We start from the raw sequence: 10,160 nt of genomic DNA, 5'->3' as shown, positions 1-10,160 counted from the left end.
AGGGTGCTGATGTGTTGAATTGGTCTCCGGAGGCTGTTGCTTCCTTTCAGGAGCTGAAGCGAAGATTTACCTCCGCCCCGGTTTTGCGGCAACCTGATGTCTCACTCCCGTTCCAGGTAGAGGTGGATGCTTCTGAGATTGGTGCAGGAGCTGTTTTGTCCCAAAAGGATCCTGTAACATCTAAAATGAATCCCTGTGCTTTCTTTTCCCGAAAGTTCTCTCTATCTGAACGTGACTATGATGTGGGGAATCGGGAACTGTTGGCCATGAAATGGGCATTTGAGGAGTGGAGACATTGGTTGGAGGGAGCTAAACATCAAGTTGTGGTCCTCACTGACCACAAGAATTTGATTTACCTAGAGTCGGCTAAACGCTTGAACCCTAGACAGGCTAGGTGGGCCTTGTTTTTTTACACGTTTTGATTTTGTGGTCTCTTTTCTTCCTGGAACTAAGAATGTCAAGGCAGACGCCCTCTCTAGGAGTTTCTTTGCTGATTCTCCTGTGGTGACCAAGCCTGCTACCATCTTAGGCGAAGGGGTAGTTCTTTCTGCCATCTCGCCCGATTTGAGACTTGCTCTGCAAGAGTTCCAGGAGGACAAACCTGAGCGTTGTCCCAGTGGAAAGTTGTATGTTCCTGACCAGTGGAAGAAGAGAGTGATGTCTGAAGTTCATTGCTCTGCATTGGCTGGTCATCCAGGTATTTTTGGTACTAGAGATCTGGTGAGTCGCTTTTTTTGGTGGCCCACCTTGTCTCATGATGTCAGGAATTTTGTGCAGTCCTGTGGGACTTGCTCCCGGTCTAAATCTTGTTCTCGCTCTAGTGGGTTGTTGATGCCTTTGCCGGTCCCCAGGAGGCCATGGACCCATATTTCAATGGATTTCATCTCTGATAAGCCGGTCTCTCAAAGAATGACTGTTATTTGGGTGATTTGTGATAGGTTCTCTAAGATGGTTCATCTTGTACCACTCCCTAAGTTGCCATCTTCCTCTGAGTTGGTGCCCCTGTTTTTGCAACAGGTGGTTCGCTTACACGGGATTCCTGAGAACATTGTATCTGACAGAGGAGTTCAGTTTGTGTCTAGATTTTGGAGGACTTTCTGTTCCAAGCTGGGAATTCAGTTGTCCTTCTCCTCTGCTTTTCACCCTCAGACCAATGGGCAGACAGAGAGAACAAACCAAACCTTGGAGTCGTATTTGAGATGTTTTATTTCCGCTGATCAGGATGATTGGGTTTCATTTTTGCCCTTGGCCGAATTTGCTTTAAATAATAGAGCTAGTTCTGCCACTTTGATGTCACCTTTTTTTTTGTAACTTTGGGTTTCATCCTCGATTTTCTTCAGGGCAGGTGGAGCCTTCTGCCTGCCCAGGTGTTGACACTGTGGTGGAGAGAATGCACCAGATCTGGGACCAAGTGGTGGATAAGTTATCTCTCTCCCAGGAAAAGGCCCAGCGGTTTTCCAATCGACATAGGACCATTGGTCCCCAGTTTAAGATTGGTGATATGGTGTGGTTATCATCAAAAAATATTGCTATGAAGGTGGCTTCTCCTAAGTTTAAGCCTAGATTTATTGGACCTTACAAGATTTTGGAGATTATTAATCCGGTCTCTTTTCGTTTGGCTCTTCCTGTCACATTTAAAATCCATAATGTGTTCCATAAGTCCTTGTTGAAGAGGTTTGTTGAACCAGTTGTTCCTGGGGTGGCACCTCCAGACCCTGTATTGGTTGAAGGTAACATGGAATATGAGGTAGAGAAAATACTGGATTCCTGTCTGGCTAGACGGAGACTCCAGTATTTGGTTAAGTGGAAGGGTTATGGTCAGGAGGATAATTCCTGGGTCTCTGCCTCTGATATTCATGGCAAAAGATTGATGCGTGCCGTTCATCGGGCTCACCCTGATCGCCCTGGTGGCGTGGTTGAGGGTTCGGTGACCCCTCCTCAAGGGGGAGGTACTGTTGTGAGTTCATTTTCCCCTTCGTCACTGAGGTCTGATGAATTCCCTATTCTGGTAAAGGAAGGTAATGAGCCTGATTATCAGGCACCTGAGCCTAATGAGGATGACTGGCTGAGTGGAGTCACTGACTGGATATAAGGCTGCCGACGCCCTTCTGCCTTGCGGGTGATTTCTCTGTGGACTTCTAGGACACCAGTCTGATTCCTGCTCCTCTAAAGCTAAGTTTTCTGCTTTGCCTGTTAGCATTTGTCTTTTGTTTTTGTTTTTTCTTGCTTTTCTGGATTCTGCCATTCCCTGCTGGGATGAGCTGAATCTCCTTTTGCCGGTTGCTCTGTCTTCAGAATATTCCTGAGTACTGACATAGCTTTTTTGAAGCCTAGCGTCTTCAGGGCCTTTTTCACTGTCAGTCTGTTGGTTCTTATTTTCATAGGGTTTTTCACGGATTGCAGACAGCAGCCTTCCTGTCCTTTCCTATCTAGTTAGCTTGGGCCCCGGCTTTGCTCAGTCTATCTTTCTGTCTGTGTTAGTGTTTTCATCTTGCTTCACCGTCATTATATGTTGGGGGCTGCCTATTGCTTTGGGGTCTGCTCTGGGGCAGTTTAGATTTCCCCTTTCTTTCTTTAGGCCTATTTAATTCTCCGGCTGTGATCGAGGGGTCTAGGGCATCGTAGGAACCCCCCACGGCTACTGTTAGTTGTTGCGATAGGATCAGGGGTCTGCAATCCAATAGCTGCCAACCTCTCTGGTTTTCTGGACTTAGCTAGCATTTCTGTTTTTGCCTCCTACGGTGACTCAATCATAACAGGCTGCTAAATGTGCGCACGGAGGTGGCGCAAAGGAGGGGTGGAGGGGGGTGAAAAGAGGGGGTAGGGGGAAGGGGGGGATTGGAGGGATGAAGCTAGTTTGGGGGGATGAAGCTAGATTGGGCAGGGATCGGGGATCAGGCAATACTTACAGTTGTAGGGTTTTTCTTTCTTTCTTTAGCAGGTATTGTGATGCTACAAGCTGCTGTGGCACAATACCCAGCACACTAGGAGATCCAGACGTATGACCGCTCTCTAGGGAATCCTCAGCTAGTGTGAGGACCCCCTGCAGAGCTGTCATACAGGTCACAGGCAGGTCAGGGACAGGTCACAGAGCGATCACATCGCAGCTGTGACCTGTCAATGGTGAGATCGAATGATAACATCGATCCACCAATCCCTGCTCTGCCTGGTGAACATGGCAACCACCTAGGATTGGAGCTCACAGCTCCGATTCCAAGGCAGATCATGGCCAGGCCACGAGTAGGGCACAGAGCCATCACAGCGTGACAGCAGCTGTGCCTTGTGGTTGGCGCGATCGCCGATCTAATCGATCACGCCAACCAGCTCCTGCAGGCCCTGCTGGGCCTGTACCAGGTCCCGGCCTAGGAACGGTGCTAATACAGCACCGATCCGGACCGGTACTGGCAGAGCACAGCGGCGCTATACCGCCGCTGTGCCCTGCGATTTGCGCGATCGATGCGATCGGCGATCGCGCCAATCTGGGTGGGTTTTGACGGTGCCTGGCATTGCCAGGCACCGGGCCTAGGATCGAGTACATCGGTACTCGATCCTAGCCTAGGACCTCATTGTTTCAGCTGCTCCAATTGGCTGAAACAATGAGAAGCGCTGTGATTGGCTATTTCGATTTCAACAGCCAATCACAGCACTCGGGAGGAAGGGAGGGCGGCGACAGACCCCGGGATGCCGAGGCCATCTACCATAAGATGGCCCTTAAGAAGGGCTCCTACCATTGGAAACGCCATTCTCGCCAGGATTGTTCAGATCTAAACCCTTTGCAGAAACCAGGTTGAATTGTATGGGCTTTTATAGATGTGGTACGGTAAAATGTAAAACATGTAAATATCCTCAGGTGAGCAAAACATGTAATAATTATAATAATACACAAGTGTATAATATTAGTTCATTAATTGCAATACTGTACAACCAATGTTGTTTATAAGATAGAATGTACAAGTTGTCAATTAACATATATTGGTTGTACTACAGGAAAACTTGAACCCCGTATATCTGAACACATTAGAGATATAGTAAATAATAACATCGCTAATACAGTGTGTCCGTAAAGTCATGGTGCAATTTTGACCAGTCACTGGAAAGCAACAAAAGACGATAGAAATGTGAAATCTGCTCCAAATAAAAGAAAAACTCTCCCAGTTTCATACCTATTCAGTGCAGTTCGATGTGGGCTCCATTTGTTGCCCTACACACATCCAAACGATAGTGAAGTTCTTGCCACACACGGGTAAGGACGGGTAAAGACGTCTGGTGTAACGGAGTGAATAACGTCTGTGATTCTCTGTTTTAAGTGATTAATGTCGTTGATACGTTCAATGTACTTTACACATGTTGTTTCACATAACCCTAAAAGTAAAAGTCTAAGGGTGTGTGCACACGCTGCGGATTTAGCTGTGGTTTTTTTCTGCACATAAACCGCAGCTCTTGCCAGAAAACGCATGTGCGTTTTTTTGGTGCAGTTTTGTCAGCGTTTTCCCAGCTAACAACATACATAAAGTTTGACAAACTTGACTGAGGAAAAAAAAAAGATGATGTCATTTCCTTGTCCAATCCCCCTTCTCCATTTTGATATCCAAAACCAAGTATGAGTAGCAGAAACATCTAGCAGCGGAGCGCCCAGCAGAGCGCTCAGCATACCGCCCAGCGGCCTGAGAACCAGATCACACAGCGATGCCTGCTCCGCAGGAGATATAGAATCCTTTTGATGTGGTTTATGCTAGAAAATTATTGGCACAGAGAGGAGGTAAGATAAAGTACTATCCCCCAAATTTTTATTTTTTTTTTATTTTTTTATAAGTTTTGTAATGCTGTGTGCACACTTTTTTTTCTTTTTTTAACTTTTTGCAACGCTTTTTTCCTTGTTGAATCGTGGAAAAAACACCTCCCATGTACTCCTATAGTATTCCACATTGATAGCGGCTAAATATGTTGCATGCTCATTCTTGTAGCGGAGTTGCGGCGATTCCGTCGCCATAGGAATGCATTGAAATGATCCCGTTACACATGCGGCTATGGCTACCATGCGTAAATTTAGTGCTTTATGTGCGGATGGTAACCAGGGTCTGGGGTAGTGGATACTGTGTTCCAGTCCCAGGATAACAATAGAATTAAACAAAAAAAATTGTGATATACTCACCCTCCGGCGACCACTGGAGTCCTTCTAGCCTCTCACCACGCTCCTGGCATCTTCCGTTCCCTTTGAAAAACCTCAAAAAAGAATGACTAAGGGGTTCCAGAATCAAAATAATAAACCAGAGAGCACAGCAAGGAAAAACTCATAAAATATAACTTTTAATTCAATATTAAAAAAAAACACACACATGTAGAATTACACGCAATACCAGGGGGTCCAAAAAGAGAAATTTATATGTATTTCCAAATATGGTTGAATATAAATCACAGAAGGGGCAGAAAAGCTATAATGCCCAAGAAAGCCCTAATAAGGCCCTTCCTAACCGCGGAGGTTGGCACCCTAATTGTTGACGACATGGCGCCCCCGCTCAACGTTGGCATCCCTAGTAACGCCCTAGACCACCCTGCGTATACAAAAAGGGGACACAAAAAAACAAAAACACACACATACACCACAATACCGAAAAAACTAATATAAAGTGCTAAAGTGCTGTAAACTTATCTCGTAGTAAGCACGCTCTCAAAAAAATATCATCTTATCTCAAAGTAATATCAGAAAAATGAGAGCTAAGGCAGCTTATCGACACATCTCGTAGTCAAAATAATATTTAAATGCTGCTACCGGGCAGACGTGTGATTTAATATGCCTCAAAAAAACGTCTACAGCAAAAGATGTGGCAATAAAGCACTCAATGAAACCACAAGACAAGCCTGTATAATGAAGCACACTGTGAAAGACAGAAAATAACAAAGTATGTAAATAACCCACATAAAAAATCGGGGTATGTCCCGATCATGAATTTTAGGGACAGGGGTACCAATGACCCTATGTAGCAAGAGGCTAGGTCCAAATCAACATGTAACATTTCCCAGTGGACTATATATACACAATTTCCACATGAACATAGCAAATGCTTGAAGAGGCCGTCTCATACGGTTACTCCATTAACCTCCATGGTGCTACAAGGTATAATATCACAGTCTGCCACATACAGTGTGCAAAAAGTATACTTATCAGCCATTGATGACAGCGCACCCCAACGCGTTTCCCCCTCTGGATAGCTGAGGGTTCATCAGGGGTCAGAACAAAGGGGTATCATCACCCCTGGCCGAGAGAAAAAATGCAGTGTGCGGCTAACTCCAGGCGCGTACGGCGCCATTATTTAAAGATTCAGCGCCGATATGACACGCCCACTTCCGGTCTCGTTGTCTCACAAGATGGATGCAAAATGGAACGCAATCTGCGCTCCAGAGAGCAGAGGTGTGTCATCAAAGGGAGGGGCATATCGCACTCGGCGACGTCAGTCAAAAAAGAGATACCAGCAGGATCACCAAAAAAGCGCCGATCAGCTATGGCGCATATAGATGACACGCGCCATAGTGATAAGCCCTTAGCAACCAAAATCTTTAGATGGCTACAAAGGGGCTATAAGAACCCATTCAATATGGCGCTCAATAGATCCATGCTGGATCCTATACACAGCACATACATATAAACTGCTTTAAACAATAATAGTAATGTAAATGATGTTTAAAACTCAATCCTGCAAATAGGGCGCTACATTAACCCATGCTATGTCCCAAATATAATATAGGCATAAAAAGTGCTACAAACCTACTTAATATTTATACTCCAAACAAAACTCTATATATATTAGCCCCAAATATTTAAATGACCATAGAGCAAGTAATTGTGTCCAAAAGATACACAAAATCATAAACAATTCAAATTCCACAATAGGAGAAAAGCTCAAAAAGAGCTAAAGAGATATATTGGGACTGTACGGGACCACATTAATTATAGATAGCTACTAAAGTTCAATTGTTCATTCAAACCTTTAGGGCTCTGTGATTCAAGCCAGAAGATCCAGCGCGTTTCTCGCTGTAGGATCTTTCTATCCCAATCTCCCTGTCTTATTGCGGGCTGAACTCTCTCAATAACACAAAATGAGATTTGTTTGACATCTCCCCCATGCACCAAGTTGACATGCCGTGCCAGAGGAGTGTCCCTACAGTGTCTGATGTCTCCCAAATGTTCACCTATACGGACTCTCAGCTCACGTTTCGCTTTACCTACATAGTCAAGGGGGCAAGAGCAGGTACATAGATATACAACTCCCGTCATTTTGCAGTTAGCAAATGTTTTCATATTGTACGACCTTTTAGTATTTGCACTAAAAAATGTTTGTGAAGGACGAGCAAATTACAAAAGCTGCAATGTCCACATCTAAATGTGCCTACAGCTCTATTCTGCAGCCATGTACCCTCTTTTTTACATGGTTCTAAGTGGCTCTTCACCACCTGGTCTTTAATCGATCTCCCCTTCCTATATGTGATTGAAGGTTTAGGAGTGATAAAACCACATATATCTTGGTCCGTCCTCAAGATCCCCCAATGCTGTGTAAGTATGTCACAAACTTTTTTAGACTGGTCATCAAAGGTACCTATCAGTCTGGTGAAATTATTAGGGTCCTCCTTTTCTCTGGGACTAAGAGTGATGTTCTATGGACCTTTCTAGCATGTCTATACGCGGGTTCAATAGCTCTAGTGGGATAACCTCTATTCCTGAATCTGCCCCACAGATCTTTAGATTGTTCTTCAAATTCAGCCCAGTCAGAGCAGTTCCTGCGAATCCTTAGAAACTGCCCCCTGGGAATCCCTCATTTCATAGGAGGAGGATGGTGACTCTCCCATCTCAATAGACTATTGTTTGAGGTCAGTTTCCGATAGAGACATGTTTTCAACAGGCCATCACCTGAAACAGAGATAGTCAAATCCAAGAAATTGATCCAGTTCCCTCCCACCTCATAGGTGAAGAAGAGACCCAAATCATTCTTAATCAGGATATTAACAAATTCCCCAAAAGATTCCCCACTCCCTGCCCAAAGGACGAGGATGTCATCGATATAACGTCCCCAGAATACTATTCTAGGTGACCAGATGACATCCTCGTCCCTGAACACAACAGTGTCTTCCCACCAGCCCAGGAGCAAATTAGCATAAGTGGGGGCACAGGGGCTCCCCATTGCTGTGCCCCTGAGCTGGTGGTAATATTTGCCATTAAACAGGAAGTAGTTATGGCATAATACAAATTCAAGGAGATCAAACAGAAAATCATTATGTGCTCCAAAACGTACTCCCCTCCCCCTGAGGTAGTGTTTGGTCGCTTTTAGGCCCTCAGTGTGTCTAATACTACTATATAAGGCCTCTACATCAATAGAGGCCAATATAGCCCCTGAGTCCACTGTTATTCCTTCAAGCTTGTTAAGAAGGTCCATAGCATCTTCCGTTCCCTTAATCGTATGTGCAAATTACCTCTGATTACATTGAATTCTCGCAAGCGTGACGTCATCTCAGGTCATTTGTGAAAAGGATTGGTAGCCGAACATGCCATGAGTGCTGTTGAGTCTATTGGTGGCCGTTGGAAGGTGATAATATTTTGTTTTTATTATTTTGAACATGCTGTCTTTTACTACTGAACCAGAATAGGCAGCGGCGGGAGTTTATGAATTGCCGCTGAAATTTGCGCAGCTGTTACGCAACGTGTGCACATGGCCTTAATGTATTTTGTCATTAAAATTTATTTATATTTTAGTTGCAGGAGCAACGAAGGAGGAAGCGAGCCAGAAGAATGTGGGTGCACCCGCTTGTAGCTGAGCGACAGGAGAAGGGGCATTTTTATGTCCTTTACCAAGATTTGAGGAGGTAACTTAAAAATATCTTTAATCCGTCTCTTAAAAAAATATAAGCAGTAACTAACCATTGTTTTCATGTTATATTTTCAGACTTCCTGACAAATTCATCTTGTTCTGCCGGCTGTCCAGCCCAGCATTCGAACGATTGTTAGAAATATTATCACCCCATCTGACCTTTGCGGATACGATTATGAGGAAGGCCATCACTGAAAGATGGAAGAAGATTGACTGTCACAAACTAAGGACCCCTCGAGTAATATGTAAATGTAAAAAAAATATTTTTTATAAAAAGTAGAACAAAAAAGTAATTTTTTGTTATTCAATAAAAAAACATTGGATTGTTAAATACTGGTGTGTTTGGTTTTTTAATAACGACGTTTGTTTCAATGACCAAATTTTCATTCTTCCTCTCCTGGCCACAGTCCAGTGCCTAGATACCCATCATACATATACTCCTTCCCATGGGCCCATGCACTTTTAGCATCAGAGATGCTGTCTATCACATATTCCCTGGCCCATATACCATCACACATATCAAGGGATTTTCTATCACACTTCTGTTAATGTATACCAAAACAAAATAAACCAAATTTGAAAAAAAATAATTTTTGATTTAAAAAATACATCAAACTTCAAAGTCATTTTGGGCATATACAAACATAATGCCAAATACAGTATATAATTTCTTTAACAACCACAATAGCAACATTTTTGGTCAACAAGAACATTGTTCTTTTATTAGTATGTTGAAGCAGCCAAAGTTTTGTAAAGGTACACCATGTCTTGTTAATGGCCAAAACAATAAGTTGAACAATGAAAACTTAGGGCAGATACTGATACTCTGGGGTATAGGGGTAGGTTGCCTGGGAGCTGCCAGAGTGTGACTGGGGATAATAATTTTGTTGTGGCATGGGTGGTCTATACTCCAACGGTCGCTGCTGTTGTGTGGGTGGTGTAGGGCAGAATAGGCCAAAAAGGCCCATTAGGATACTGTTATATGGAGCAATGGGAGCAGGGTCCTGTAAAGCAGTTAGTGATATCTGCAACATGCTCATTAAGATCGACTGCCTCTCTGGTGTCAGTGAGCGAGTTCTGCTGGCTATAGCCATTCCAAAGAAATTGAATTCGTCCTCAGTGGTCGATTTTCTTAGTAAATCAAGCGTTTCATTTGTAGCTTTCAAGGTGGTGTCCTGGTGTTTCTTTTTATTTATTTTTTTGGGATGGCTCTCCGGACACCGGAAAGGCAGTTTTCTCTAGTCACCTTCCACGACGGTATACGTCCTGGGAGGACGCCGACTTCCGGTAATGGCGGCCCCC

General features: G+C 44.1%; 1 long non-coding RNA gene across 1 annotated transcript; it reads left to right on the top strand.

Annotated features, from left to right (window-relative positions):
• Positions 1–4,617: 4,617 nt before the first annotated feature.
• LOC141046772 (uncharacterized) lies at positions 4,618–9,104 on the top strand. The gene is made up of 3 exons (XR_012219653.1): positions 4,618–4,759; positions 8,744–8,853; positions 8,934–9,104. It is a non-coding gene; the product is annotated as an uncharacterized lncRNA (long non-coding RNA).
• The last annotated feature ends 1,056 nt before the right edge of the window (positions 9,105–10,160 follow it).

This window comes from Dendrobates tinctorius, unplaced genomic scaffold (genome assembly GCF_039654945.1).
Source record: "Dendrobates tinctorius isolate UK_male_01 unplaced genomic scaffold, ASM3965494v1 ptg000120l, whole genome shotgun sequence".
NCBI lineage: Eukaryota > Metazoa > Chordata > Amphibia > Anura > Dendrobatidae > Dendrobates > Dendrobates tinctorius.
Note: the sequence above shows the minus strand (reverse complement) of the source record. Positions and strands in the feature narration are given on the sequence as shown.